The sequence below is a fragment of the Rhyacophila brunnea genome, unplaced genomic scaffold, assembly GCF_057557595.1.
Source record: "Rhyacophila brunnea isolate RB1 unplaced genomic scaffold, BYU_Rbru_1.0 scaffold_13, whole genome shotgun sequence".
Taxonomy (NCBI): Eukaryota; Metazoa; Arthropoda; class Insecta; order Trichoptera; family Rhyacophilidae; genus Rhyacophila; species Rhyacophila brunnea.
The window spans coordinates 3,554,486-3,578,244 of NW_028232785.1; the positions used below are offsets into that span (position 1 = coordinate 3,554,486).

The 23,759-nt window shown below is 34.1% G+C and overlaps 1 long non-coding RNA gene across 2 annotated transcripts; it reads right to left on the reverse strand.

Moving 5' to 3' along the window:
* Nucleotides 1-1,697: 1,697 nt before the first annotated feature.
* LOC147076173 (uncharacterized) lies at nt 1,698-7,925 on the reverse strand. 2 transcript variants are annotated; one of them, XR_015069870.1, is made up of 3 exons: nt 7,728-7,922; nt 4,286-4,438; nt 1,698-3,009 (listed from the first exon to the last, which is right to left on the reverse strand). It is a non-coding gene; the product is annotated as an uncharacterized LOC147076173 (long non-coding RNA). The 2 variants fall into 2 exon arrangements; XR_015069869.1 differs by lacking the exons at nt 1,698-3,009; nt 4,286-4,438 and adding exons at nt 4,471-5,269; nt 7,047-7,151 and having other exon boundaries at nt 7,728-7,925.
* Nucleotides 7,926-23,759: the final 15,834 nt, after the last annotated feature.

Here is a 23,759-nt window from a genome sequence, read left to right on the forward strand (position 1 = left end):
AGACATAATAACATATTGATGAACAGATTGACAAAATTAGAAAGAATTTAGTATTGTACAAACTAATTGTTGAATTATTTAAGCATAACATTTTTCTAAAACAAAAAAAAATATTAAAATATAGATAAAAAGACAAAACAATGTTGAAACTTCTTCATAGAGTAGCTCGATCATGGTTTAGTAATGAATTATAAAATGGATGGTATATTTCTCTTATTAAACCTGTTGTACACATTAATTTTAAATCTACCAGTTTAGTTATATTTATTTATTATTAAATTTAACGAGAAATTCTGATAATTTCAACAATGACATAACATCTCAATTTTCATGTAATGTTGATGCCATGCGTACAGAATTTAAATTGACTCATTCGGCTGAACTGTACTCTAGTTTTGGACTAATTTATGATAAATGAATACAGTTTTTATATATAAGATAACAACTATGTTTTTTTTATAAAACATAAAGAAATTATCATAATATCTTATATAAGCCAATATGAGTTAATTTGTGTGCCTTCATCCAACAGTTGATATACATGTGAAATTACAGTCGTTACATTTAAAACTTATATGTTATACTCGAGAAACAAATAATATCACATTTAAACCACTTTGCACCAGTGAGTCATTTTGTTTATTTTCATCGTATAGGATGTACCTAATATATTATGAATAATCACATTATTCATCGGATCAGAAAATATACCCACACGATCAATTACGTTGGCGACATATAATAGGCTGTTCACCAGAAATAGTCGTGTTAAGTAATTTCATCTTACCAGATGTTATACACGAATAGTCACATTGATAACCTTTATAATACATTTCAACAGAATGAGTAATATTGTGTAATTTTATATTTCGAAATGTTATACAATAGTAATTAAATTGATCACATTATAAGGTTTTTCACCAGAATGAGTAAATTTGTCTACTTTATAATGCAATAAACGAGTAATTACATTGCCATTAAAAATTAAAAAGATTTTTCACTATAATGAGTCATTTTGTGTTATTTCATTTTATCAGATATTATCGATGAGTAGTCACATCGGTCACTTTTAAGTGGCTTTTCATCAGAATGAGCCATTTTGTTTTTTTTAATGTTACGAGATGTTATACAAAGGTAATAACAGTGGTCACATTAAATAGCTTTTTACCACAATGAGTCATTTTGTCTAATTTTATACAGCTAAGTCGGATATAACAGTAATTTCATTGTTTACAATTAAATAGCTTTTCACCAGAATGAGTGATTTCGTGTTTTTTCATATTACGAGATGTAATACAAGAGTAATTACATCGGTCACATTTAAATGGCTTTTCACCAGAATGAGTCTTTTTGTGTAATTTTAGATTATTAGATGTTATACAAGAGTAATTGCACAGGTCACATTTAAATGGTTTTTCACCAGAATGTGTCATTTTGTGTAATTTAAGATTACCAGATGTTTTACAAGAGTAATAACATTTGTCACATTTATATGGTTTTTCATCAGTATGAGTCATTTTGTGTTATTTCACTTTATCAGATATTATCGATGAGTAGTCACATCGGTCACTTTTAAGTGGTTTTTCATCAGAATGAGCCATTTTGTTTTTTTTAATGTTACGACATGTTATACAAAGGTAATAACAGTGGACACATTAAATAGCTTTTTACCACAATGAGTCATTTTGTCTAATTTTATACAGCTAAGGATCGGATATAACAGTAATTTCATTGTTTACTATTAAATAGCTTTTCACCAGAATGAGTGATTTCGTGTTTTTTCATATTACGAGATGTACTACAAGAGTAATTACATCGGTCACATTTAAATGGCTTTTCACCAGAATGAGTCCTTTTGTGCAATTTTAGATTACCAGATGTTATACAAGAGTAATTACACAGGTCACATTTAAATGGTTTTTCACCAGAATGTGTCATTTTGTGTAATTTTAGATTACCAGATGTTTTACAAGAGTAATAACATTGGTCACATTTATATGGTTTTTCATCAGTATGAGTCATTTTGTGTATTTTCATATTGCGAGATGTTGTAGACGAGTAAATACATTGGTCACATTTAAATGGTTTTTCACCAGAATGTGTCATTTTGTGTATTTTCATATTCTGAGATGTTATACAAGAGTAATCACAATCGTCACATTTGAATGATTTTTCACCAGAATGTGAAAATTCGTGTATTTTCATATTAGATGATGTTATACTTGAATAATCACAAAGATTACATTTAAATTGCTTTTCACCAGAATGAGTCATTTTGTGTTTTTTCATATCACTAAATGTTTTAGAAGAATAATTGCAATCGACACATTTAAATGGGTTTTCACCAGAATGAGTCATTTTGTGTATTCTCATCGCACTGGATGTAATACATGAGTAATCACACTGATCACAAATAAATGGCTTTTCACCCGAATGAGTCATTTTGTGTTTTTTCATCGTATCAGAGCGTGAAGTAAAGTAATTACACCTGTCACACTTAAGAGGCTTTTCACCAGAATGAGTCATTTTATGTAATTTCATCTTACTAGATGTTTTGAAAGAGTAATTACATTGGTCACATTTAAATGGCTTTTCACCAACATGGGTCATTTTGTGGCTTCTCATCGAACAAAATATTATACATGAGTAACTACATTGGTCACATTTATATAGCTTTTCATCTGAATGAATTATTTTGTGTAATTTCATCTTACTATATGTGTTTGATGAGTAGTCACATTGGGAACATTTAAATGGTTTTACTTTAAAGTAATTTAATTTGTCTCGTTTCAACAAAGCAGATTGACTGCCGAATGTCTTATTACGAATTTTTTTATTAATTTTGTTTGGATTATTGAAATCAGTAGCAATTATTTCATGTAACACCAATTCTTTTTTAATGTCTTGATCGTCAATCTGTATTTCATCGTATGGCTCTTGTACTTCTAGGATTCTCTCTGACAATCCGAGACTAGCAGAATAGGGTATTGCAGTGGTTACAGGAATCAACTAAAAGAATGTGGAGTATTGCATTAACATGAAGTCAAAACAACATATAAATATGATAAAACAGTATTTTTAAAAACATTTAAAAATAAAAATCATCAAATAACTTAAATAAACTATTTCGGACGGTTCTTTTTGTTCCCATCACGACATATTATTATCCGGTGCGTAATATTAGGATACGTATAAGACCTAAAGTTATCACTTATATGAAATTGGGCGACATATTTTCATTTGGAGGATTCATAAAAAAAACTAGGAACCTAATTCTAGTTACCAATATTCGTTGACTGACATATTTTTAGCAGCACACTTCTACACCTTACTGAGTGCAAGTCACACAAACTATAGTAGTTAAAATTTATAGAATATTGGGTATCGAATTGATTTACTGGTAAGCATTCCAAATTTAACCAAGTTGAAATTAACAAGTTTTCTTCAGGGTTTTGTATCAGAAACATACTCTAAATTAAAAACAACTGAAAATTAGTATCCGATTTAGTAGTGAGCAAATCTGTTGAAAGGCTCTGGGAAAAACAATGGCTATGTTTAAAAAAATTGATATTTGTTGAAGCAACTCCTACTATCGGTTTAGGTTAGATTTAGTGAGAGAGGGGTGGTTTCTAAGTAGTGTCATCACAGTACCAACCGGCTTAAAAGAAAGTGCTGAATGTTGTATGAAAAGTGAACACGGGTAAAGCATATTATATCAAAACAGGTGTAACTTGCTACACAGGCAGAAATGAAGCAGTTTGACTTGTTTTTAATGAACATTTTACTCGGGTTCTAATGTTTCTATTCTTGAATAGTGAAAGATTAGAAATTCAATTTTATTATTATTAACAAACTATAAAACGTTATACCATCATGCTGTTTCTCAGTATGGTTATCAAAATTAAACGCAACATAGTTAAATATATTTTACATTTATACTGAATACACTAAACATAATTAACTACTACTAACCCTAATATTTACCGGCGTGGTTTCCAAAAAATATTTAATTCAGCCATAGAAATTCTATCTTACTCCTACGCATATTGCGGAGACATAAGTGTGCTGAATCCTTTCTCATTCGCACTTATGGTTCGTTTTGTTCAGGCCTTGCTAATAGTCTCATGTGTTAATCGTTAGATATAGACTACATTCCTATTTGGACACCGACCATTAGGGATCAGGTTGACATCAGGATGAGGTTTATATAATGACGGCAGGTTTGGTGCACACCATTATGTTAATTTAATATAGATTTAAAATAAATAAATTATTATATATTTACCTGATTTACAGGGTTGCTTTCGGAATACGAGCAAGTAGGTTGAGGGTAATCATAATTGCTTTGCGCTACATGATTTTGAAACATCTCATTCTCTGAGTCATCTCGCTCGAAATCAGTCTCAAATTTTATATTGGTGGAGTAGTTTGAAGGGATCTAAAAAATTTAAATAATAAAAAAAAGCATATCAGTGTCTTCATATTTCTATATTATATAGCAGTGATTGCGAACCTATGGCACGCGAATGTTAAATGAACTAAAAATAGTAGGTACAATAATTATTATTTGCGCCAAATTGAGGTGGCCGTAATCCTTATATCTCAAATCCCAGTATTATTGTCACAAAACCGAGTCACCGGCAGTCAGTGGCGCACCCAGGGGGGGGCAGGGGGCCCTGGTACACCCCAAAATAAAAATGATCAGAATGTAATTCACCAGCACCTTTATAGAAAATTGTGATTGTGGTGGAATTTGGCATAAATATTGTAGCTCTTGAGTCTAGACCAGTGCTTTTCAAACTTATTCATACCATGGGCCCCCGAAATCAGAAAATAAAAATTCAAGGCTCACCTCCTCAAAAATTTTAGTCTTTAGTGACCAACAGTCAGTGGCGCACCCAGGGATGGGGGGGAGGGCAAGGGGCCTGGCACCCCCCAAACATAAAAATTATGAGAATGATTTAAAACATTGAAATTGAAAGCCATTTAAAAATACCTTTGGGCTTAGACAAATAAAAACACGGCAAAAAAATGATTTTGTAATTATTCTCCAGCACTCTTTTTAGAAAAATTTCTTATATTTTAATTTTTACACAAAAATTTCGAAATACTAATGTCGGGTTATTTAGATACCCAATCCTTAATGGAACTGTCAAAAAATTCTCCGTGTTCACCCGAATTCCGGAGTGGTGTAGGTCATAGCTTGGAAGGGCTGACAGAGCTCTAGCCTGGGGGCCCGGGTTATGGGGGGCCCGGCGTGTCAGATTGACTAGATAAGTGAGATAAACACACATCATAAATTAGCTTTAATAGTAAAAAAAGTCATGACCATTTTTAATTACTTATATAACTGTGCAATATATTTTTTGATTATTATGTGTCAATACTTGACAGCTTTATTATTAAAGTAGATGTATTAAAAATCTCCAATAATTCACTGTATAGGACCCTTAATTTGAACTAAAATACAATTTGGAAAACGTTAATTTAGTTTTTCATACTGCCTTTAATCTTAGCGGTAGGTAGGGGGTTCGCCAAATATCCTAGCCTAAGGGCCTGTTTCAGGATGTGGGGACCATGGTGTAGGTACACCGAGTGCAATAGACAAAAGACCGATAAACGAGAAATTAGGCTGTGAAGAAGAAAAAGAGCCTATGGGACTAATTTACATTCTTTTCCTTGGCCCCCACCCCCCCCTAACTGCCGGCAGTCACGGGTCATTATAGACCGTGATGCAAATAACATTGAGTTACCTCAACTAATAAGCAGCAAGCGGACGTGGGCAAGTTGTTATACCTTACCGTCGTTTCTTACCTACAGCGTGACTCCTAGACAGCCTTGCTCAAAATCCCCTAAGCGAACAAACGAGCGCGTGTTGACGCATTGACTGATTTAGAAGTTGTTCGTGGGCCACGGTCAGGTCAGCTTGATATAGTATGACCGTCATACAAGCCGTGGTACCGGCTCTCATCATTCATACAACCTATCATCATCATTCATTAACCTCACCTATCACTTATCATCCATAAACAGTATAACGTCAATTTATTGACGCGAACCGGGTAACCCAAACAACTATTCAACCACTAAGCTTTGACGATTGAATTAATGTTCATATTGAATCTAATAAAATGGAGACCGTGTAGTGATAGTCATCTCTTCCCGATAAGAAAGCTCACGGCGAACTGTGCCACGGTGAAATGTTTTACGTACAGTTTACATGTAACCTGGGAAACATGACATGTTTCTGTTTCTGATGCTAAAACTGATCAAGCTCTTCAAGTATAAAACCAAAATTATTCATTTTACAAGATCCTAATATAATCATACGGACTTCCAAAGAGTGGAGGTTCGAATTAACAGATTTTTGTTTTTACGAGAAACGGATGTTAGCTACACGGTTTATACTTAACTCTAAGCGCAAATTGAAAAACAATATGCGTATTTGCCTGATTCATCATTCGAACCTAACTGTGGCAAGTTTAACGTGAAGCGTGGCCGTTTCGAGAACTACAATACTGACAATCCTTTCATCATATTATATCGCAGCCCCACAACGGCGGCCATGACTCTCAAATTATAATTTTTGCACTCTAGGATCCACATCATAAGCCGATGCTTAAATCGCTCGGCCATCGTGGGTATTAAATAGGCGAAATTACTGCACATGATCTGTTTGGCTTGTAGACTCATTGATTTGCCGAGGAAATATCGAGTCAAGTCCCAAATTTAAATACGTTATGTTTTCCTGCCATAGTGCGTGTACTTATTAACCAAGTTTTAATAATAAATATTCAGTCTATAAACAAATAAAACACTCTTTCATCTCTAATAATGATGAAGCATCCATGACAAATTATTGACAATTGTTACATAAACTTTCTCATATATTTTTGTTATCCATTTCGTGTGAAAGGAAAACTTTACCTTGTATCATTCAATTATACCGAATCAGTGGTATTGATTAATATATAAACAAACCCTCCATATCAGTACGTAAATGCATTCATTGTTTTAGATTCATAGAATATTGTGTAGGTATCTACCCGATTTATTGGTTTCCATTCCGAATGAGAGCACCCGGGTTGAGGACCCTCATGAATACTTTGGTTTATGGCGTCTTCAACATACTCCGCCTTGAAATCAACTCGCTGGAAATTAATATCAGATTTTTTAGTGGGATTGTGCGTTGAAAGGTTCTGAATAATATTGATTACTGTCGGACAATATAATTAAGATCTCGTCGATAACCAGAAGTCGCTGTAGTTTCATTAATAGAAGTCTTCACAGAAGCGTACCTACCTGTCATGGCGGCAACGCGTGTTTAAATAATGTAGCGGCTCTCTTTTTAAAGGCCGGCCATACGCTCATGCTTCACCATGGTGTTGCCTGCGCAAACCCATGTGTGTGGACAGCAAAACTGTACACCGCGCAAACCAAAAAGTGCGGCCTGCGTGTCATTGGTTGGAAGCGATAAATTATCGGTTCATGTTTTCCGATTTGATGTGCCTTCAGAAGAATCGGAATGTAGTCAGCACATTTCAATATATCAACAAATTTTGTTTCCATTGGTAACAAACCTATCCACGCGTTGCTCTATGGTCACACACTGGTAGTTAGCTTACGATATTGAACATGTAAATATATAAGACTTTTTGAGTTAATCGGCCAAATCGGTTAACGAAAAGTCAGGTAGGTAGGTAAAAAATAAGTTTTAATAATCTAACCTCAAAATTGTCGCTGGCACTATCAGGAATCTCTTGCTTAATATACGCCATACCGTTCGCTTCTCGACTACTCTCCTCTTCAGCATCAGCTTCGAATTCATTTACTTCGCGTTTTATATGCATTTTACGTATTTAAATCAAGAATGTGTCACGGACATGTGAGAATATGCGTCTTCTTTTCTTCTCAAAGACAACATTAAATTCAATGACAGTGTTGCCACTTTTACAGTTTTCCAACTATTCCTCACATCGCAAATTTTATGTTTTCCAAGAACTGGGTTGTTTTTTAATATTATACCACGTTTTTTTATTTCCTTGGTATCTTTCCCACTGGGGAATTTTGCAAACTAAAGCTAGGTTAATTATCCGATGTGATCATATTTATTTGCACCGAGAATCGGAATGTACCCGTTAGTGCACGTACCTATAAGATCAATTTAATTTAATTTATTATCATTGGAACATCGATCAAGGTTTAAATTTTTTGTTTTAGGTGTCTACCTAAACTGGTCAGGAACAAACAAATAAAATGTATTCAATACACCTGATTTGACAACACCTCAGATTAATAATATACCTACCTACCTTCTATAAATATATCATTATTTTGTGTTTTTTTTTTAAATACGATGCCCGACGATTTTTGAACCTACAGCAACTTGATACCTTCCAATGTAGGGCATCCAATCATTTACAACGAATTTGTTCGAAAGAGGTAAAAAAAATTATTGATTTAAAACTAATTTTTTTAAATCTACCGGTAAGCATTTTTGATTGGAAGAGTAACCATTATAAAAAAGGTTCTTATGATATCTCAAATTATCAAATATATTATATCAAACAGCTAAAATGACAACGCATACTATAATTTCTTGGGGTGTGTTCTTATAATTCGGTTACAAAAAGATGGCAACACTGTGGCATATTGTCAATGTCATTTCACCGCTGCCAGATTGTGTTCTGTCCCGGTAATCCTTGGCTTATTCTCAATTATTCAAAAACTCAAAATGGACGTAAAACGCGAAATATGTGAGCTTGAATCTTATGTAAAAGATTATAATAATTTATTATTCCTCTCATGTGAAACATACAAGCAAACCAGACGCCAACACCAATATGAACCGGGAGAATGCTGATGATGCCACGTGCATTTTTGAAGTTAGTTTGTTATTACAAATTCTTAATTGTTGTAGAATGTATGTACCGAGACGTTAGTTCGTTTTTTGCAGATATGTTTCACAGCATTTCAAACCAAATAAAGTCGAATTGTTATTTAAACCATTTGACAGATATTTTACGAGGAAGCGTTTCCTACAACTAATCATCAGTTTTGCCAGTATATAAAATTATTTCAATAATACATTATTATATTTACTACAAACTACCATGGGTCGCCATATTGAAAAACGTCATTCAAATGTAAGATTTTGCCAGTTACGAGTCGTGATTTGGTAGTCTCAGCGCCAACTTTAGATTAATAAAGCCCGAGCATATCTTTTTGCACGTGCAACGTATGGTCCACTGTTCAGCTGTCAAAATCAGATCCCAGATTGCTTGACATAACTTTTTTCGCCCTTTCTCGTTTCAAATTGAGATATAAAAATATCTCAAATCAACTATATGAACTATCAGTGTTATTTATAAATAATATAAATTCCTGTTATTCTTCAGCTGTCAAAGTCAGCCTAGTCCTTCACACAAAACCGGTGGTAATATCATTTTCCAAAAAATATGTAGCATTGATCTATGCATTATATTTGTAGAAGGTGTGTTAATGCTAGTGTATTAAACTATTCCCTGTGTGAACTTGACAGACGCGTCAGTGTGAGCATTCTATAGAACAATGACAGGCATTGACAGGTCATCCATAGACAACAACGGGAGGGGCAGAAAAAGTAGGACCAGTCGTTGTGAATGTATCGGTTTTGTACTTGAGTCGGCAATGATTGTTTTCGACTGTGGCTCCCCCATCTCATTCTCCAGATAAGTTTGTAGGTCTGTACATGAATAATTTTCAACTTGAAAAGAGTATCATGAAATTCTACCTTACATACCTCGTCGTCTACAAGGACACACATTTAATTGTCGAATTCATTTATTTTAAATGTAGAAAATATAAACATTGCAACGTGGCACCCAACGATGGCCGAGAGGTTTACGCGTCGGTTTATAATGTTGTAGGTACCGATTTACGAAAATAATAACTGAATATGGATTTATAACTAAACGGCAACTCGTCAGAAATGATTTGTTAAATAGACAGAAACGTTTGCTGGAACATTCTATTCATATTACCTAATCCAAATCGTTGTTGTATTTAAGTGTCACTGTAATCCAAAAATAACGGGTTCCGGGAAATTATTAATCCCCGTTTACACGTGCATGGATTTACTGCTGGATGTACGTATTATCGCGGCCATACCAAAAAAATGTAAAAAACGTTGACAAAGACTACTGACATAGTATAGGTAGGCATATTGATGATAAGCTTTTCTGATACTAGGTTAAAAATATCAGCTCATTCATTATAGAAATTTATATCTACAATATTTATGACAATATTCATAAGAAAATAATTCAAGTAGCATTCTTTTCATTTTTTTCAGCACGAAGCAGGCGACATTCCTGAGATGCAAGCCGCAATGCGGTACGATGCAATTATAATACACGAACATGACATTAAGCAGGAAATAGTGAATGCTTACGAAAAAGAAATCTGTTTAAAATTGACAAGGGCTTCCTTTTATCGCAATAATTTTGTATGCGATGTATGTTATGCATTTTTCTCTTCAAAAAAGATTCTGATCAATCACAAGTGTATGCATGACGTATCTCTGAGTGATAATGAAGTGGACCTCCTTCGAGCACAAGCCTTCCAAGACCTCGGTGAATGCTCGGATTTGTCAATGTTCAATAACGATTCACAGGTACGTTCCATTCTTATTGTGTTATTGCTATTCTTATTCAAACACTTGTATGAAATATATAAGGTTTCGTTTTTCATAGTGGACTGTAATTGATTAGTGGAATGATTGGGATGGTAAATGTGGATGCTGAGAGGGCACGGTTACACGTAGGATCCTAAACACTGACTTTTTATGTTGATCTTTGGTCTGGTTAAAGCTGATCCTTGGTGCATGCTCTCTCGTTCTTGCACAGTACACTTTTGATGAATGATATGCTAAATGAGGACACACCCTGTGCTGGTAACACGTATACAAGTGGTTTGATTAACGGAGCTTGCACGGAGACTAAGTTGAAATTATGGCTTCCACAACGGTTGCACTGCACACGCTCGTGGTATGCATTTTATTTTTTGAATCAGTCTGTATGTTTAAATTACTCATTAAACGACGGTATAGCTGTAATAAGCCAACACGCGCCCGTTGTCATGAGGTAACTGAATGTTATTCAATATCTGACAATAGCTGGGATTTGAGGTGGAGGGAAGTATAGGGAAACATAGAGCCACCATAATTGGCCCAACTAATTAATTTACATGGTAATCACCATATCAGTCATAAACAGCATTGAGCAGTGACATCCCTAGACAAAATGCCGCCCCTAGGCAGCGTCAAAATGCCGCCCCATTTTTTTATCATCCTTTCATTACTCCAGTATCTAAGAAATGTGTTGTATGAAGCATGGCCCCCTCATCCTGAAGCGGGCCCCATGTTAGGATCTTTGTCCCCCTCCCTACCTATTGTTAAGGATAAAAGCAGTGTGACGCTCTACAGTAATGTTTTCCAAATGGTGTACGCGTTAAAATTGATGTGTATATTTAGTGTTTTTTTGTATATTTTAATACATACACTTGAATTATGGAGTTTTTGAGTATCGCTACACAATTATAAATTGTATTGTGTAACCACATAATTTTAAATAATATCATTATTGAAGGAAAATAGCCCCGCAGGCGAATTTTTTGCTTTTAGAGCAAATTTGTGATAAGTGTTTATCTCACTTATCGAGCCCGAGCCCCAGGTTAGAGCCCTGTCAGCCCCCCTCTTATCGGGGCCATGGTTTGGATACATTACTAATAAAATATATACCTACCACTAAGCTGAAACATACAAAATTAAATTTAGATATCAATAAATAAATAAGCGAATAAAAATAATATTAGTTAGACACTTACCCAAATCACCAGAGTCTGAGATGCCATTTGGTTGATATGTCTGACACATTTGGCTTATATCATTTAGTAATACCTACGCAGATGTATTATTTTCACACCATTTTTTCTATGCTATTATTGTACCCTACAACATGTAAACAAAATAATTTTCCTCATTATTTTTTAATATAAACCTAAATATAATCATAAATACACTATTAATTAATAGTCTCAACATTCAACCGTTGATGATTGAAATAAACTACAAATCCACACTATTATCAGCAAAAAATATGTTTACAAAAAAACGACTTAAAAGAAGGTATTGCACAGTATTGTATTCACAGCACGATAAATATGATATAATCTAGGTAGCTACATATTAGTGTACATTTTTATTACAATTAGCTGGTACTTAACGTAAACACCTATTATATGCACGAATACTAATTGATTATGTCAAATGTCAATAAGGATTAATAATCATTACGAATAGGTATATATTTGCAATAGGTACATCCGGCAACTTTTAAATCTCGCTAGTGACTGGCAAAAATATTTGGATAAATTAAAAAATACGGTATGTACCTACCTATAAATCTCTACCATAGATTCTCCTTGTTTCGTTACCAACGTTGATATTATATAAAATATTATTTTCTTTTAATAACCATGGCGCGACATAAATTGGCTTTTGCGCAGTATACCTACCACTGTTATGAAAGGAACTCTTTAATCCGAGTAAATGACATTATATTATTATGACTGATTTATTATTCGTTTGTGGTGTTTTACATTTATAAAAATATCTAGGCGCCAAGTTTATTAGCATTTGTATACGAAACTGAGCAGTCAAAAATAAATTTAAAAAATCACTAGTCGAGCGTGGTGACATCATACTAAAATCGCTGCGAGTACTGACTGGGTAATAATAAAAAAAAGCATCCGGAACAAAACATCTCCAAAGCTCTGGTTATAATATAACTAAGTTTAGGTAGCTATTTCTATATTATACCAAATGATTCTCCTCGATTTGCCGCCCTTCGAGTATCTGCCGCCCCCAAGCGACGCTCAATCTGCCTACCCCCACGGGACGTCACTGGCATTGAGTGACCAAGGAACATATAATTAATGGGAACTGAAATGCCTTATGGGTGTGGAATAATAGGCAACCTATCTTGGATGTAGAAGAATATGGGATAAAGTTAAACACGTGTCAAGAATACGTAATTTTAAGCTTTTCCGTCGTTCTGACAACTGCTCTCGGTTTATGCACTGACGCTCATTCAAATTGCAACACACACTAAGTTTTCTCCACTTAGAGGTGTCCTGTCCTCATGGCGTCATCTGCATAATTATATTCATAATAATATTTTGTTCTATTTTAAATTAATGTATAATACGTATGACAATGAGAGTTCAAACATTAGCAGATTAGTATTGTTTGTAATATGCTTGTTACCATTATATTTTAATGAAGTTTGCCGTCAGATAACGACAGAAACCATGCCCACATGTCGATAAATATTGAATAAACCTACATGTCCTCAATGCAGAGTGTAAGTGCCGAGCACCCTCAAGTGTGTGGTCGAGCTTCACACGATTGTCGATCTTCTTAAAAATATTCTTGATTTTATAACATAATGTTTTGTTTTCAGAATATTGTTTCAGACCCGACAATAATAACTTCGATGACAGATACTCAGCTAATTGACATCAAGACTGAGCTTATTGAAGTCAATTATGAAGATCCGCAACAGGGTTGTTCTTATTCGGAACAAGTGAATCGGGTAAGTTCCTACTTTTATTTTAATTAATACTGATCGTGTGATGGGATGGAATGATTACCTATAGTGACGGAATGAACTGTAAAACATTCGAATATTTTGATATTGTTAGCTGTCACCAGTAGGTACCATAGAAATAATAAAACAATTTGCATTGGTACCTACTTAATAATTTTTAGATTTTTCGTGTCTTTTCTGCAATTAAGAGCAATACAATATCAACACCTATTTAGTATAGGTACTATTCGTAAAACATACCTGTTGTTGAAGTAGGCACCTACTTTACCAATAGGTATGTACTGGGTAAACTACCAGTGTACCGTTTTTAAAAAAATAATTTCTTTTTTGGTTAGGAACATGTTCAAAGACGCGCGTTAACATGATCTTATTCCCTACTTCAATTATCGTTTGTCAAGTTATGGCTACGGCCTTGTTGTAGCTTACTCACTGGGTAATGCCAATAGAAATGGCGTATTTCAAAAAAATACTACCTTATTCTTAGGTAAATAATTATTGTAATGCAAACATTATTCGTAGGATGTTTATCACATTTGAATGGTCAAAGACATAGCTTATAATCAGTATCTTTAGAATTATCTTCAAATGTGTTAATCGTGCTCATTTTTTGTATAATAAAATGCCTAATTCTTAACAAATTTGGTATCACAAAGAATATAAAATATAATTTTTTATCGTAAATATTTCACTAAGTATATACTGTTTACATTAATTTTACTAATGGTTTTGTAAATGCGTTTAAAAATTAATAAATATAAAAAATCTTAACATCACTTCACATGGACTTAATGAAATATGACTATATTCTAAAACGTTAGAGTGAGAGATTTAAAAGAATACTATTTTATGAAAAATACTTTATACAGTCATCAAATACCTCAAATAAATATAAAGGATAATAAGGCTTCAGAATTATATAAATAGATTATCAACAACGCTTAAGATATGTCCAGGGTTTTGCTCTGAACATAACATAAAAGCTCCATTTTGACCTACGCTGAACATGTGGGCTATTAAGTGATATTATTAATTATTATTTAATAGGCAGGTGATGTAGTATATATCAAACGTGGTACATAAGACTATTAAATTTTACTGATTTTCAATTGAGATGCTTTTAACTGAAAGCGGATTTATAACACACTTCAAACAACTCATCATTACGAAGTCAAATAACAGGTTGAAAAGGTACGGGTAAAAGGTTGCGTACTAATTCGTATACTTAATTTAAAGAAGTTGATTTCAACGAAAAGTATGTAGCTGATACAAAACCTCTAAGCAAACATAAGAATTTAAATCCCGGTTTCTCTTTTTTATGATGTATACCTGTAAATCAATAACTAACAAAATATTCCATAAATTTAAACGAGATAGTGTGACATACACTCAAGCAAAGTACCTACTAGTCTGCTGCTTAAATAATCTATAGGTCGGCAGCGAATATATTTAGCTAGGAATAGGATGCTCTGATAAACATATGGACGACTAATGTTTTTTTTTATAAATCCTCACAAGCTGAAATCAATATATTATCTTGTCAGATTCCCTATTATTATAGTTATATTTTAAGTCTTAATAATATATTTAAATCCCATGCGAATTGACTTGAAATAAAAATACTGATCAACATAAGTACCCATTTTCCTCTAAATTTTATTCACCATGCTTGTCAAGATTCCTATGTGTATTATTAGGATGTTTGATTTTTTATATATTATTCTCTCATACAGCTAAGTCATTTGCTTACATGTTAATGCGATATTTCATCTTCTTTTAGTTGATTTCTGCAACCACTGCCGTGACCTATTCCGGTAGTCTCGGATTGTCAGAGAGAGACGCACAAGAGCCATACGACGAAATACAGATTGACTATCAAAACATTAAAAAAGAATTGGGCATAAATGAAACGATTACTAATATAGTCAGTCACACTGCTAAACGTAAGCATATCCAATCTTACGTCACAGATCCCAAATTATTAGTAGCTGTTATAAAGTTGGAGAAAAAATTATTTAATAAGGAAAATTTTGTGTGCAGTTTTTGTTTTGATATTTTTGCTTCGCTATCTCAATTGAAGCTTCACAAAACGTGTCGTAAAAAATCAAAGGCGGAGACCGTTAATTATGTAAGCATGCGATCCGAATTCAAGAATCAAAACAAAATGGCTCAATCTGGTAAAAAAGCATTTAAATGTAATCAATGTGATTACTACAGCATTCATTCTCGCAATTTTCAACTACACAAAATGAATCACTCCCGTGTAAGGCCATTTAAGTGTGACCAATGTAACCACTCGTCTAAAACATCTAGTGGAATAAAAATGCACAAAATGACTCATTCTGGTGAAAAGCCATTAAAATGTGACCAATGTAATTACTCATGTATAAGATCTAGTAGCATGAAATTACACAAAATGACTCACACTCGTGTAAGGCCATTTAAGTGTGACAAATGTAACCACTCTTCTAAAACATCTGCTGGAATGAAAATACACAAAATGACTCATTCTTGTGAAAAGCCATTTAAATGTGACCAATGTAATTATTCTTGTGTCACATCTAGTGTTTTGAAAAAACACAAAATGACTCATTCTTGTGAAAGGCCATTGAAATGTGATCAATGTAATTACTCTTGTATAACATCTAGTAATATGAAAATACACAAAATGACCCATTCCGATGAAAAGCCATTACAATGTGACCAATGTTATTACTCTTGTAGAACATCTAATAAAATGAAAAGACACAAAATGACTCATTCTGGTATAAAGCCCTTGAAATGTGACCAATGTAATTACTCGTGTTTAAGATCTGATAGTATGAAAATACATAAAATGACTCATTCTGGTGAAAAGCCATTTAAATGTGACCAATGCAATTTTTCTTGTGTCACATCTAGTGTTTTGAAAAGACACAAAATGGCTCATTCTATTGAAAAGCCATTTAAATGTGACCAATGCAATTATTCTTGTGTCACATCTAATGTTTTGAAAAGACACAAAATGGCTCATTCTGTTGAAAAGCCATTTAAATGTGACCAATGCAATTATTCTTGTGTCACATCTAGTGTTTTGAAAAACCACAAAATGATTCATTCTTGTGAAAGGCTATTTAAATGTGATCAATGTAAGTACTCTTGTATAAGATCTAGTAATATGAAATTTCACAAAATGACTCATTCTGGTGAAAAACCATTTAAATGTGTCTTCTGTGAATACTCTTGTATACAATCTGGTGATATGAAAAAACACAAAATGACTCATTCTGGTGAAAAGCCACTGAAATGTGACCAATGCAATTACTCATGTATAAGGTCTGGTAGTATGAAAATACACAAAATGACTTATACTGGTGAAAAGCCGTTTAAATGTAACCAATGTGAATACTCTTGTAAAGAATCTGGTAATATGAAAAAACACAAAATGACTCATTCTGGTGAAAAGCTATTTAAATGTGACAAATGTAACCACTCTTCTAAAACATCTGCTGGAATGAAAATACACAAAATGACTCATTCTGGTGAAAAGCCATTTAAATGTGACCAATGCAATTACTCATGTATAAGGTCTAGTAGTATGAAAATACACAAAATGACTCATTTTGGTGAAAAACCATTTAAATGTGACCAATGTAATTACTGTTCTATCAATTCTAGTAGTATGAATAGACACAAAATGACGCATTTCGATAAAAGGATTTGATTAAGGGGTACATGGGCAAAACAGAAATTTTCACACTTATCTGAAAAATGAATTAAGTCAGCGCCATCTTTAGATTAATAAAGCCTGAGCATAACATTTTGCAGAAGCAACGAGTTATCCACTGTTTAGATGTCAACATGAGATCCCAAATTGCTTGACATATTAATTCGCCCTTTCTCGTTTCAAGTTGAATTATAAAATATCTTGAATCTAATATATTAATTAGGTATCAGTGTTATTAATAAATAAAAAAACATTCCTGTATTCATCAGCTGTCAATGTCAGACTAGTATTTCACACAAAAACTGGTGGTTATATCGATTTTCAAAAAATATGTAGCATTGATATATGCATTACATTTGTAGAAGATGTATTAATTCCAATGTATTATTTATCATTTAACTCATCTATCCAAACCAAACCATTCCCTGTGGAAAGACAGCTGGTACTATCGATTTGTAATAGCATACAAATGCATTCATAGTTAAACAAGTTGGTAATTGTAACATCCCTAGAGTTCATTGGGATTTTTACTAAAATCTTGAGGCTGAATAAAAGAAAGTTTGATGGTTTTATAAATGTTTGATTATCTATTATGTATTTTTCATATACACACATTATTGTGTTATTAATCTTACAGTTCCAAGGTTTTATTGTTCATTTTATTTTCTGTTCTGATAATCACAGGCTTAAGCGTGCCTAAGCTTTTGTAAATATTTGTTTTCTCATTGTAGTAAATTCTAGTCAAGTTGTCGTCTGATTGACATGTTTCTAATTTATTAAAAGTACCATGAAAAAAGGTGCTGAACTCCGTCCCACCGCGTTAATTGACAAATAAGCCATGCCACTACCTATCTATAATTTATAATTACATGCCAATAAAATTGAGCTCACGCTCCCTACCTATAACAACATGTACCGTGGAACGCTCATTTAGCAAGCTAAGGACATGGACAATGTTAACTATGCGCGAAGTTCGACTAGCTGGCTTGTGTATGATGAGTTTACATAGAAAAAGAAATATTATGGACAACGAAGACGCAGCTATATGTAAGTTCGCACAGCAGCCCCATAGATTGCAATTATTATTTAATAATGAATAAATAAATGAATTATAAATACATAAGTACTTATAATATTCTGAAAAATGTTTTAATTAAAATTGTTTTTCTACTCGTAAAATGTTTTTTTATGTGTAGAACTTGCTCCGATAAGTACAATTGTAATATTTACATATTATTCAATAATTATTTTAAAAAAAAAACAAATCTGAACCAAAGGTGGTGCATTTGATCCACGCTGCCGGCGCCCATGGCTGTGTTACCCTGTTGTTTAAGAAGGCCCGATCTTTGTGTGATTGAACTGACTGTTATCACATAGCTTTTTGTACGAGGTTTAATAGTCAGTTAAAAGCTAAGAATTAAGTATAGGTGCCGGCTATCAGGTATTAGAAGGACTCAAACCCCCAGGCCGTAGGTGCTTTGAGTGTCATACGGCCGTCTTAAAGCCCCGCTCCTCCGAAACCTCCTCCCACAAGTCGAAACATAATTTAATAAATGATGTACTGGGCGCCAGCTCCTAGGTCTAATAAGGAAGGAATTTGGATACTAGGAGCGAAATAAAAGTAAAGGTTAAATTCAATTAAAGAAGTTATATTATCGCCAGAGTTGGACATTGGATTTTACAGGTTAGAAAAAGAACTTTACGCAACGGATCAACTGACTGGCAAGAAACAAAGAAAACCTGGCAATCTTGCGATAGGTCTAATAAATATTAGGACAAAACATGGAACGATACAGCTTACTATTGTCCGATGGCTAATGTCGATGGAATCTCCCCTATTTAGTTACGCGAACGCCATTTCTTCTCGCGGCGGACCGTCATTGTCAACGGCCCCCCAAGACGTCCGTCCTCCACCGTGGTCACTAACGTAAGCCCCCCCACACCAGCCTCTCTTCGTCTTAATTGATTATTGATTGTCCATTTCCGCACAAATTCGCTTGTCATCCACAAAACAATCACAAACATCCGTCGCCAGCCGCCATCTTGCTCACCCCTCCTTCTCGGTGTTGCCAGCGTAAAAACTTCGCTTGGCTTAGTGTGTCGTGTTAAAATAACATGACATTGTCCCCTTGGTTGGGAAAAAGAAATCCAGACCAAGGTTTGGATTTCGCCTCGCGGCCTGCGATGGACTATGGGCAGCCAGGAGCGGTATGTCGAGGGTCGAAAAAGACGGAGAAATGGGGCTCGCACTCTGATTTTATAGCGGCAGAGTCGGCGTTGAGTAGACGTAGTGGTGCATAGGTAAGGCGGTCCGGTACTAGTCGTGAAGGTCTAGTAGTCATCACTGGTCTTCCCTACCTACTTCGTTCCACTAGCTACCGCGAAAAGGCGATATGAAGATACAATAAATTTTGAGTTTGATCCGTGCAAAAAAAAATTAATAGAATATCCACATTCAACATTACAAAATCATTACATAATCATATACAAATAAATAAACATAAAACTGAAACGAGACTAATAACAACAATAAAAGACAAATACAACCCCTATTATTTAAATTATAATCCAAGCTGAGGGCTTAGGCGTGCAGCAAAAAAACAGATTTAGCAAATTTTGAAAGAAAAAGGAATTAATTTAAATTGATTAATTAATTTTGAATGAATTTTCATTTGATCGATTTTTAAGAAAGGATAAATTTTAAATCATTTATAAGCATTGACCATAAAAAGTTGGTAGATTAATAATGCACATGGGATAATAATAATATAATAATATACACTGGGGTGAGCTATATATCACCACAACATTTTATGTATAAAAGAGACAGTATGTAAAAATAGAGCATTCTACCAACCTGGTTCAATCACAGAATAATAATGTATGAACAATAATTGCCAATTTGGTTTTGCGTGAGGGCTGGTCTGTCGGAAAGTAATAAATACTGTGCGTCAAGCGCCGTCCGAATATTTAAAGGAAAACTACTAAAACATGACTACAAAATACTAGGCAGATGACCAATCCGACCGAACTGACAACGTGGTTAATAAACAATCGCTGTGACGTGGTTTCTCTGTTGAGCCTGTAAAAAAACAAATGACGTGAGATGGAAGTCCAAGCCACGATCCGGGTCCCAAGCAGCGCTCCAAAAAATAAAATGACGCGAACAAGGAGAAAACTAAGCTAGAAAGAAATTCCTAGTACAAAATGTAAAATTAAAAATTAATCGACGACTTTAGTATACTAATTTAAAATCTACAATGGTGTAGCAAAACATCGTCCGTTCCAGAATATACGGCTCCGCTTCAAACTACTCTACTATATTACATTATGTACAATATATCACACTTATAACTACTTAGAAATACTCCGCCGCAGATTCTGGACTAACTCAATCCCGCCAAACCCGAGACCTCCGGTGATATACGTTTCTTCCGGTGGCGTGTTCCAGCCCCAGGTACGCGAGTTCTGAGTCCGGAACCCATCAGAAACGGACCTCCCAGATACAGAAAAAAAAACAATTCTACGGAGCACCACAAGAAAGCGAACAAAGGCAAGGAACCCATGATCACATCGGAAGCTAAATGTAATTAAAATGAACCACACACAGGTTGCAAAAAAATAAAAAATTGATTAAAAGGCTAACGAGTACGTATTACAACGACCACTTTCCTGTAATAGGAAATAAAAAAAACAAAAGGAATGGCTTCTCTCACTTCGGTTCAGGCACCTTCTCCAACAAAACTGCATAAAAAAAATCCAACCCAGTAAGACCGGGTTTCGAGGTAGGAAACAACGTCCGCATTCGGTAGAGCATCGCGTTGAATCCATACCTCCCACCATACAACCAGAAAGAAGCAACGGAATCTCAGGCAGCTGGATTCCGTTACCAGTGGAGGCTTAGCCGGAAACGCCTACAGTTCCGACCAGCGCTACCAAATAATTAATAATCAAGATACTGCTAGAGAGAAAAATAAGGGGTACCCTACCAGATCACCTTCAGTTCTGGTAGCGGTACAGATCCCTAGCAGATGGACAAAACAAAACATCGAACACCATCCATCTAGCCTGAACCGAATTAAGTTAAGATAAAAAAGAATAAGAAAACAATGCCAAACTCTAATGTATATGATAAAATAAAAAAACCAAATAGCAAACAAAACCGTCACGCAAAAACAAGTACAAAGGCAGCTGGTAAAAATAATAAGTAATTGTTATTATAAATATATCACTATGTAGCTAAACTGACAGGCCCTTCCAAACGCCAAGGCAGCGGTTGCGCCTTCCGGGGTCACTGTAACACTCATCCTGGCTTTATGGTAGTATTTAGAACTATGCTTGTTTACCAAAAAATGGTCCAGGTGCTGTTTGTGTGGTATGAATTTGAGTAGGCCTCCTTCCCGAAAGGTCTGCAACCACCACCTTTGCGATGGACGTTCACCGGAACAAGGGTGTATTGCCATGTGCAGGAAAGAAGTCAGTAGCTGAAATGAAATTATTACGATGAATAATGGTTCTACCTTTACAAAATAAGAGCGTTAAAAACGACTGATATTAATATGATTGTATATATATGTAAAAATTATGTTGTAAATATTAATTCATTCTTGTAAAATTCGAGCTTGTAAAAGGAGCAAAAAATCAAAATCAAAAAATAATATTAGGGGTGTATATATAACAAACAATACAAAATAAAACAGCATTCTAATTCCTTTAAAACAAAAACAAATAATAATAATAAATGATAATTATATAATTTATAAACCAGTTATGATATTGAATAATGAGATCGGAGTGGAAAAACTTTATAGAGCAAAATAAGGTAAGATGAAACAATTCATTAGTTTGTGATATAATAGATCTCATAATTGTAATTATATTATATGTATCAAATCATGTATCAAATAGGTATTTATATAATAGTTGATTGGCTAGCAGAGCCAAGAGATACCCTCCAACCAAAAATGAAAAAGAAAAGAAATTTGTACTCTTCTACTAGTATACCACCATGCCAATAGATTTCAAAGAACATTAGATTAAAATAAAGTAAAACTCCAATAATAAAAAAATTTATAGCAGGGTAAAAAATTTAATGAAAATTAATTAATAGGATTCTAAATTTACAGTGACTTCTGCGTTTGAAATTAGAAGTTAATTAATATGAAAAAAAATAAAAGAAACCACTAGGTTAATTTACAAAACAAGAAAAGGTGTGACCAATGATTAAATGTATCTAAACGAAAGTTACTTTAAAATGAATGAATTAAAATCCAAGAATAATCAAAATAATAATGGAATAATAATAATTGGCAAATTTATAGTTATAATATGCTGGAAGTATCAGAAAACACCATAGTGGTTAGCAGAAGTGCATAAGGCCTATCCTACAGAATGAGATTACTCATAAGGAAGCTATTGTTTTAAAATGTCTTCAACGTGAAATCTACCGAGAGGTTTTCCCTGCATATCAGCTAACAAGTACACGGTAGGAGAGATTTTCTCGACAACGCGGTTCTCTAAGAATCGCGGTGCGAGTTTATGTGAGAAATAAGTCGCTGCGTTCGACTGAACGAAATTTCTCCTCCACACCGTATCTCCTGGTGAGAATTGTACATGTTTACGTCTGAGATTATAACGCTGCGCATTGGTTTTAAAGTTTTCCAGTAATTGTTCCTGGACTATATCAAAAATTTCCGGTAAGTTTGAAATCATATCCGGAAATTGAGAATGATCAGCGCTAGGCGGAAGAGTTAAATTAACATTGGGTGGGCTGTCTCTTGGAAAGTGATATCGGCCGTCTAATATCATTTCCCTGCCATGCATGAGATAAAAGGGAGTAAATTTAGTGGAAAGATTGACAGTTGAATTCAGAGCCGCTTGCACATGGGGTAGGCAATTTGCCCATAAGCGATGTTCTCTGCCGACTAAAATAGCTAAAGAAGTATTAACTGATTGATTGTATCTCTCCACAGTATTAGCTTGCGGAGCATAGAACGCTGTATAGCATATATGTAATTTGAAATAAAATATTTACTATGTAATTGTCTTTTTAATTTTATTTATTTATTTACTCGTTGACTGAGGAGTCGTAGCTTTGGGAGTAGAATTACAATGCGACAGAGCTTGGGGTGTACTATTTGCATAATATGGTCCAAGTGATGGCCTGGGTCCAAAACTTGCATTCCAAGCTGAGGCTTGCAATATCATTTCCCCTAATGATTTAGAAGGAGTAATTCCTCTTTTTAATAACGCTATTTCTAATTTTGATTTGTTCCATGTTTCTTCGAAATCGAAAGGCGTGTTAATTAATTCCGACGCGTCGAGATCCATGTTGTTTTTCAACATTACCAGATTATATAAGAAGGTTAAATAAGAAAAAAACTGAAACGAGAACAGCTATAATTCTA